We start from the raw sequence: 8,849 nt of genomic DNA on the forward strand, positions 1-8,849 counted from the left end.
TTGTGTGGTAGATATGTCTGTTATCTGCTTTTTTTGCATAATGTCCTAAGTACCTTAATAGTGCCTTTCTGTGGTAGACTTTTTAAAGGTCCTTCAACATATCTAGCTACAGAATCACCCAAAATAATTCATTTGAAATGACTAAACTCATCATGGTTTCTTCAGGAATGGAAAGAAATCACAAATAATGCTAAACATATGTCCAACATGAAAATATTTGTTACTTAAAGTATCTGGAGAAAAACAACCACTTGATATAACCCAAGAATAAGAAGCAATTGATGCTGTGTAAAATGCACCTGTAAAATATATAGCAAATTTTCAACCCCAAGAAAGGCTTCACATAGACTTTTGAAATTTAAAGCATGTTGTTCACATGCATGGTTTCATTACCAACAACTTATTCCAAAGTGACCTGTAGCACAGCTCTGAGCTAAGCCAACTCGGCAAGCCACATGCCTGCAGTTAGCAGCTCCCCTAAGTCCCTTTAGCTTTCTGCTCAGGGGTCAGGAGCTGCCATGACCAGAGATACCTCTGAAGCAGGAACTTCACTGAACACATTGCACAACTCCAAACTCCATGCTATGCTGGCACTTGAAGCAACCTCCCGGGGGAAGAAGGTTGGGCTCTGCTGGGCATGAACAACATCCTTGTGTGGAGCAGCATATCCAGAAAGCAAAACAATGAGAAGGTGACAAAAAGCAGTAGGAATGACAGAAGTCTTTTGCCAAAAGTTTCCTCAGGTCATGGGAAGCATTCAGGTCAAGCCAGGCTTTTTTTAGCCTCGTGTCTTTTTTTTGTTGCTCTGTATTGTCATCCATTCCTTGATCTCTCTCCCCTTTTATATAAGTGATTTGCCCTGACATCAATATACTGTGGAGTAAATGAATCACTGCAGTAGTCATTATGAAAATATAAATCACTGGTTATCTGTTCCTGCATGTGTAGGCAGACAATATATTCAGCAATAAACCATGTGCTGAAATTGAGAGATTTATCTGGTGCATAATCTTTGGGAAAATGCTTGTGCCTAATATGAATCTGAGGAAGCATGATCTCACCTGGTGTCCCTGGGAGGCGAGGCAGGGTGTGGAGGAGCAGCATTTGTTGGACTTCTTACAAAAGAAAAAACATTGCTGAAAATGCATTCAGACTAGTGAAAAGCAAAAATACTCCACAGAGGAAGAAAAGCAAGACAAGAGAAAGAAAAAAGCAGTAGCTCACAGAAGGAGGAAGAGACTTGTTAGTAACAAACAACTTGTAAGAGTCTTCCATTACTCAACAAGAAACAGGAGCAATAACCAGATGTGGTCCTATCAGCTTTATTATTTCTTATTACCAGCAGTGTAGATAATCCACAGAAGCAGGAAAGGGACTAAGATGAACCAAAATTATTCACAGAAGCGAAATTGTATTCACAATATCATCCAGTTCTCCATATTCACTCCTGGAAAAAGCCAGACAGAGAAAGCCAGAAGTTGATGAAACCTCAAACATATTTGACAAAATGCAGTATTGGTTTGATTTGGTGATGACTGTGGTGGAGATAAGGTTCAGATGCTGCCCTGCAGGGGATGACAATGTTCACAAATGCCAGGTATAGCAAACAGAGTCTGTCAATTGCTACATTAGCAGTGCAAGAGTAAAAATGGGTACAATCTAAATCCACCAATTCTCTCATGGCACAGAACACCACATCTGGGAGGAGGCAAGGTGATCTTTTTGGTGTGAGAGTTTTTCTTACCCTAGACAGAGAAAGCCCTCATCGATACAGCTTGCCCTTTGCAGTGAAAAATGTTAGTGAAAGCAAAATGCTGGGAACATCTGCTGTAGAAAGCCCTGTAAAAATAACTTCAAGCACTGCGGCAGACTGCGGACATTACAGAAAGGAAAGGCGAGGAGAGGGTCCCGCTGACAATTCTCCCAGCCTTTTGGGTGGAGAGTGCAGACTGGAAATTAGTGTGAAGAGAAAACTGATAGACACTGTGACATACAACTTAACTGTATGATTGCTCATAATATTACTTCAAGGTGAGGTAAAACCTCTTAAAACTTTTCACCTCCATGTAAATTCCCTGCCTCAGATCCATAGAGGAGGTTTCAGGGAACTCTGCTGAACCACTAGTCCTCAAACAATAAACGTTCTCCACTTTTTTAAAATCAGGATCAGAATAACATCAAGACCTCTTAGTTGTGCCAAGTTTCTGAGTTTCCCCTCCCTCTTCCCCACCAACCTTTTGGGATACCTGAAATTCAGGCAGCAGCATGGACCTACTGTCAGGTCCAGACCTGCAGCATAGCGTGGTCCTGTCCTTAGGTCAATGTTGTTGGTGCCACAGTAGCAGTGGGTTATGTTGTTAATGAGATTCTGATGACTTTGTACCTTGCTTTAATTCAACAGTGTTTTAAGGTGGAATTCCCATTAATTAAATGTCTGCTTGAGTCAGGTTTGTTGTGCATATGCAGCAAACACAACAAAACTGCCTTTCACTTGCATGTGTGGCACACGTGCATAATACACATGCTACATGTGGGTGTCTGAAATTTTTAATAAAGCCCTCCTTTCATTTGATTACCTATCTGATGTTTTATGCAATTGCAGGGAGGTACTTAAATTAACCCCTGCATGGAAATCCTTTACTCATTTCAGTGCCTCATTTATAACCTGTCACAATTCTGCAGAACAATAGATAGGAAGGGGTTTACCCCTATACATGTTTAGACAGAAACTGAAAATCTGGATCTGGTGCTGTCCAAAGGCCATCGGTATGTACCTATGTAAGCACTATCAAAATCAGCTGGAAAACTGTATGCATACTCCATTTTCTGAGCAGTACTTTGAAAGCTGGAAAAAGCTGAAGTGGTGGTACTTACTTGATATCTGCACAGTGGAATCATCTGGAGAAGTTGTAAATTCCTCTCAAGCTGTTTTGCAGAGACTAGTCACAAATAAATAAGTAAATAAGTATGCTGAGTGATGAGCACTGCACCACCACCATTACCACCATGACCCCATACACACATGCAGATCAGATTTCATTTAACTGCAGAAAATAAACAATTGGAGAAGTTTGCTGAATCAAAAGATGATGTGACCATCAAGTGCTGTGTATTCAGAGGATTTCTGAGATCTTCCTGGGCTTCATCTTTTCAATTTAGATCCTATTGATCCATGGAGCTGTTCAAAAAACCTACCTGAGACTTAATCAATTGTACCCAGGATGTGTTTGCTATGCTTAGTGTTAACTTCCCATTGCCTGATATTACTGACCAAAAGATTTTTTTTTTCCTAAATAACTAGAACTGCCATTTTGTTTTAACTTAAAAAATAAAATCAAATAAAATCATATTTAGCTAAGGAATAGATTTCAAAATGGACCCAGAAAGACACTGATAGAAAAATGCAGATGGGTAATTTTGGCACTGAACACATACACTTAAAAATTGTTATAAAGTAAATTACCTTTGCCCCAGGCATGTTTTCACTTAGGATTTTGTTGTTCAGTTCAATGAACTGGTTCACTTTTATTGTCTTGCTGAAGCTGGGACTGCAATTGAAATTACATTTAATGCATCTAGCAGATTAGTTAACCAGGCAATATAATTTAAAGTTTTATGTGTCTGTGTGTGCGTGTGTGTATATATATATATTAAAGTTTTATGTGTATGTGTGTGCGTGTGTGTATATATATATATATATATAAAGGCTTTCAAGTTTTTTCTTTGTGAAAGATCTTTGTGGGTTGTTAATTCTTACAGGCAAAAAGCAAGTTTCTGGAGGGTTTAATTGGTTTATAATTATACTTTGATAGGGAATAATTTTTTAGAAATATATTCTTTTGTTTCTCACATCCAGAGCTGTTGAAATTGAATACAAAAGACATCTTTTAATGCTAAGAGAATAGATAGTTTTAAGCTTCCACCTCTTCTGTAGTACTTTGATCTCTAGCAAGATGGAATTTGTGTGAATATGGGTAGCAAGCCTTAGTACCACTTGTTTTCTATACACTAAAACACGGGAACAAAGAAGGAGTTTCTATGGAGGAAAATCTTTTTGAATACCTGAGGAGAAAAATGGTTTTGTTTTTGAAGTACTTGATCCTATTAAGGTATCAGATGCACAACTTCTTTATCATTTGATTTTTCAAGCCGTGGGATAAAATGGGGCTGAACATGTGCTATGTCCTTCAGCATGTTTGAGATAACAGAAATCACAGCTTCAAAAATCTAGACAATGATGGCAGAATTCATCCATGCCTGTTCTTTAAATGGTTCTGAGTTTTCAGGAGGGCAAACCTTGGCAGCAATCTATAGATCACTCTAGGTGGCTCTTTTGCCAGCAGTTATCATTCACCAAGGTTTCTTAAGCCCTGCCATTTACTAGTTGGCTATATATTCTGGTATATTTATTATTAGTAGTATTCTTTTTTTGTGAGGTGCAGTGGCACAGGAGGTATCACAGAGGTCAGGAAGGTATCACAGAGGTCAGTGAAGTTCCTAGGGATAATAATAACTAAATTGCTTCATTACCAGTTACTTCAAAATGAGGTTGATGTGGGGATATAGTTCCTAATTCATTCAAAGTACCAGTGGCAAAAGGACAAAGTACTGTCAGTATCACAGTAAGGGTTCTAGGGGCTTTCAGACCCTTCCTCTAAAGAAAATGAGGAAGGATGCAGAATCTTGCCCTCAAGGCTTTTGTGGAGCGCTGAGATTCCACACCAAGCATAACAGGGTATGTATAGATATCCTTTATGGTTGTAGCTCTGAAAACCAGCCCTGCCTCGCTTCCAGATAATGTTATAGACATACATAATTTAATGCAAAATGGTAAACTCCCAGGCATCAGGTGTCATGTCATATAGTTCAAATAAGAATGGCCTGTGGTAAAGCACTGCCACATATGCTGGCTGGCCCTGTGAAACACCCAGTGAAATCTATGTTAGTTTATTAAACTGTGGAAGATGTTTCTGGACACCACAACACAAGCACATCTACCAGGCTGGGGTAGAGTTGTCCCTGATACAATTGAAGTTTAGACCAGCTAGCACTATCCCAAACATTCCCTGGGAAAGAGCCATGGACCACTCTAATAATAGTAATATATAATAATAATAGCTTTAGAGAATACAAGAGCATGAAAAAGCACAGACATGGACTTTTCTGTGCTGGTTGGTCTCAGCACCAGGCACATTCAACTTACGAGATAGAGGTGCATCAAAAGGGGCGATCTAAGATCCAAGAGTTGAAGCAGATGGTTAAATTTTCCACACATATTTATGTTTCTCCTGCACCATTCTCTGAACTAGTCAAATGTGCCTATTGACATTTTGTGGGTGTTTTTTTTTTTTGGTTGGTTGGTTGTTTTTTTTTTTTGTCTTTGGGATTGCTTACATTTCCTGTAAAACACAGCAAATGTCATATTCTTTGTTGTCTTATCTCCTCTGACTTCAACTGAGTTTCATTAAAGGGGCTTGGATCAATGGAAAGTTTCCTCACTGCATATAATCTTGAATACTCTTTATCAAGATGCCATTTACCTTCAAAATGTGGGAAGTCATGCTTAATAGTACCTATGTGAAACCACTGAAACATGTTTTATCATGATCAATTACTCAAGAAAAACTCTTCTTTAAAAAAAAAAAAAAAAGAGAGAGAGAGAAAGAATGAAAAATCTGTGAAGTTTCTCATAACAACTACGCATATGGCAAATACTTGAGTGAATACTTCTAGTGAATTTTCTAGTGAATTTATATTACTTAGTCTATAACAACAAGCTTTTCTCTTTTCCCCATTCACACCATTTCACATCCAATTTATACTGTAGTCAGGTAAGGTAACCTGTCATCTACCCCATATAATGTAGACAAACATTTGCTTTCAAACAGCTGTGCTGGTGGTAAGGTCATCACCCCTGCTCATGTCCAATTTTTTCTTATCTGTTAGCAGAGCTGCTTGTCTGATTGCTCCCTAAGCAATTTATTTAAAATGACCCCTATGAACAAACACCTGCCACTTGATTTCTTTAAGCTAACCAGTCCCTCCTGGACTGAAGCAAGCTAGGGAGTTTTCACAAGGGCCTGTGCTGGCAGATAATAGAGCAATAGCCTCTGACTGCAGGGTAGAGACAAGAATCTGAGGGCAAGCTAGGGTAAGCATCTTTTTCCTACAGCAGAGTTCAACATGGAAGGCAGTATCTGTCCGCAGCCTGACTGAAATGGCATCACATCATTTTTCTTTAAAAAGTGACTATGGTCTAACATTGTACTAAATAAGAAAAACTGTTTTTGTTTGTTTGTTTGTTTTTCACTACAGAATGCTATTACTCTACGAAATGTTGGAGTGAAATATATGCGTATTTCCAGATGTTATAGAACTGCAAATGTTTCAGATATGTTTGGTGGCACTTGTTTCTTAGTTTGGAGTGTTGTTTTTTTTTTAATTTCCTTGCCTGTTTGGGAGGGGGAAAAAAAAAAAAAAAAAAGAAAGAAAGAAAGAAAAAAGTAAAGCACTTTATTAAGTGACCAATTTAGATAGTTTTATTTAAGTGTCAACTTTAAAAGTAGAAAAAAATCTCTCCTTAAGTTCCACCAGCATCTACACAGAAGAGGTCATGAATCCTGTAGAGCACATTTCCTATTTGCATTTTAAATCAGACTTCGCTGACATTTTTTCTCCACAAAGTGACAAAGGAGGTCTGTGCTTTCTTTTCTTTTTTTTTTTTTTTTTAAATACAGATTTTTTAAGTCAGTCATTTCAAAATGAATTTTCAAAGATACTAAAAGTGGTCCTGTCTACATTCAAGGGAGCTGGTTTAATCAATGTGTGGTGTACTAGAACTCCTTAGTCCTCAGACCTTGCTGCACTGCACTTTTAAAATGACATAGGACTAGCTGATTGTAAACTGTAAGATGAATGGATTTATACCATCCTGGAAGGGTTCCCAATATATGTGAACTTTTTTAGCAAAGTAAGAGAATGACTTCTTGCAGGACCTGGTGTTTGATTCACCTGCACGTAATACATATCCATGCTGATCAGAGGATCCTTAACCTTAATTACAGCTTTCAGCACAGACCTAGAGGAATTATATCCATCAGCCTGTACCAGTCCATGCTTTCTGCCACCAGCACCTCCCACTGCTCTTTTCATGTGGTACATTAAGTTTCTGAACTTAAACACTGGTGCATGACTAGAAGACATCTGCTAAACTAGTCCTGCTTGACTTCTAAAAAGTAATTTTAGTGATTTTCTGCCAAAATAATAAAGAATATGTACTTTGGGAATATTTCAAGATATTTTTTCTACTAAATAAGGAGCTTATTCTACAGCTGTATAGATGCAAATTACTTTTCAAAATAGGGGCCTGCTTTCATGCTGTGTTTGATGCAGGAAGGAAGGAACTTTGTCTGACGGATAAGCCTTGAATCTTTAGTACATGTTATATATCCAGACAGAGGTGGCAAAATGAAGATACTGATAGTAATTGGAAAAATATCTGTGTGTGGAAAAAATATTACCAAAAACATACCTATGACGGTATGCCCAATATTGTAGCCTGCCTTCAAATATTTCACTAATTACTTTCCCTGGTCACCCTGAAGTTCTGCATTCTGCAAAGAAGGGCTAGGGACTGCCTAGACTGAAAGACCTCTGCCCTGAAGAAATTAGACAAAATCTAGGGAACCAGTGTCCTCTGCCCTTATGGGAGAGTAGAACCATTTATGAACTTTTTGACCCATTTTCCTCCATTACTCATGCAAGGATTTGGATATACTTATTTCTAATTCCCAGACAGAAAATTATTATTCCAAAGTATTTTTCCCAGACCTTAATTTTAAAGGGACACTAAAATTATGGAAATTGAACTTTTTCTCATGGGAGGGAAAGCCTAACATCCTTGGCTGTTGTCCTTTTAAACCTGATATAATTAAGTCCCAGGAAAGCTCCATCTCAACAGCAGTGAGTTTGATTTTAATGAATAATGCTTTCTCTTTAAAGACAGAAGTGTTTCTGAAATAGAGCTCTCTGCTTTATAAAATGTGGTCTTGGAGAGCAGAACCTTCTTGAACCACAACCTCACCACTTGCTATAGCTGGATGAAGTGTTAGTACAAGAAGGGTAACCTGTGTAAACATGCTCACTTTGTACTTCTTGATCTATTTTCCCCTTTTCAGAAACAAATCCTGTAACAGAAACACACACCACAATGCTTAGAGCCAGTAGAGCTTGGGGAGCAGTTACACAAGCTGCTCAAGACAGATCCAGCAATCTGCCACAACCATGACCTTAAACAACTTTTCTTCCTATGCCAATTCAAGCCATGGTTTGACTACACAGTAGATCTGACTTCAGGGCTGCTAATCTAGAAGAGCTGCCATGGCCACATAATGCAAAGCATTGATCTAATATAAATGCACTCAATGAACTCAAATCTTCTGAAACAACATCAAGAGGTCATGTTCATACCGACAGACTTCACACAATGGCATATATTCATGCCATGCTGTGCTTCTGAGCAGCAATCATCAGTCCTGCCAGAGCTGGTAGAAAGCCAGCATGAACTTCCTATCATGTGCGTTGTCTTTCTGGACAGAAATGCAGCTACGCACCCATGCCTGACCCACATAAAATTCACACTACTGCATGATTCAGCCATTTCTCATCCAGCATTACAGGTCATAGAGTCCCAGCCTAATTCCTCCTCTGTACTGAAACCCTGATCAGAAGGAACAGATAACTGCAGTGCTGGTTTTCTATTCCTGCCTTCCCCTTCCCCTCTCCCTTGCCCTTGCCCTTGCTCTCTCCTCTCCTCTCCTCTCCTCTCCTCTCCTCTCCTCTCCTCTCCT

General features: G+C 38.8%; 1 long non-coding RNA gene across 1 annotated transcript in view; it reads left to right on the forward strand.

The window, feature by feature from the left end:
• Positions 1-8,849, forward strand: part of LOC118160908 — a 112,420-nt gene that overhangs the window by 63,364 nt on the left and 40,207 nt on the right. The gene's annotated exons all lie outside the window — the stretch shown is intronic.

The sequence above is a fragment of the Oxyura jamaicensis genome, chromosome 1 (assembly GCF_011077185.1).
Source record: "Oxyura jamaicensis isolate SHBP4307 breed ruddy duck chromosome 1, BPBGC_Ojam_1.0, whole genome shotgun sequence".
Lineage (NCBI taxonomy): Eukaryota > Metazoa > Chordata > Aves > Anseriformes > Anatidae > Oxyura > Oxyura jamaicensis.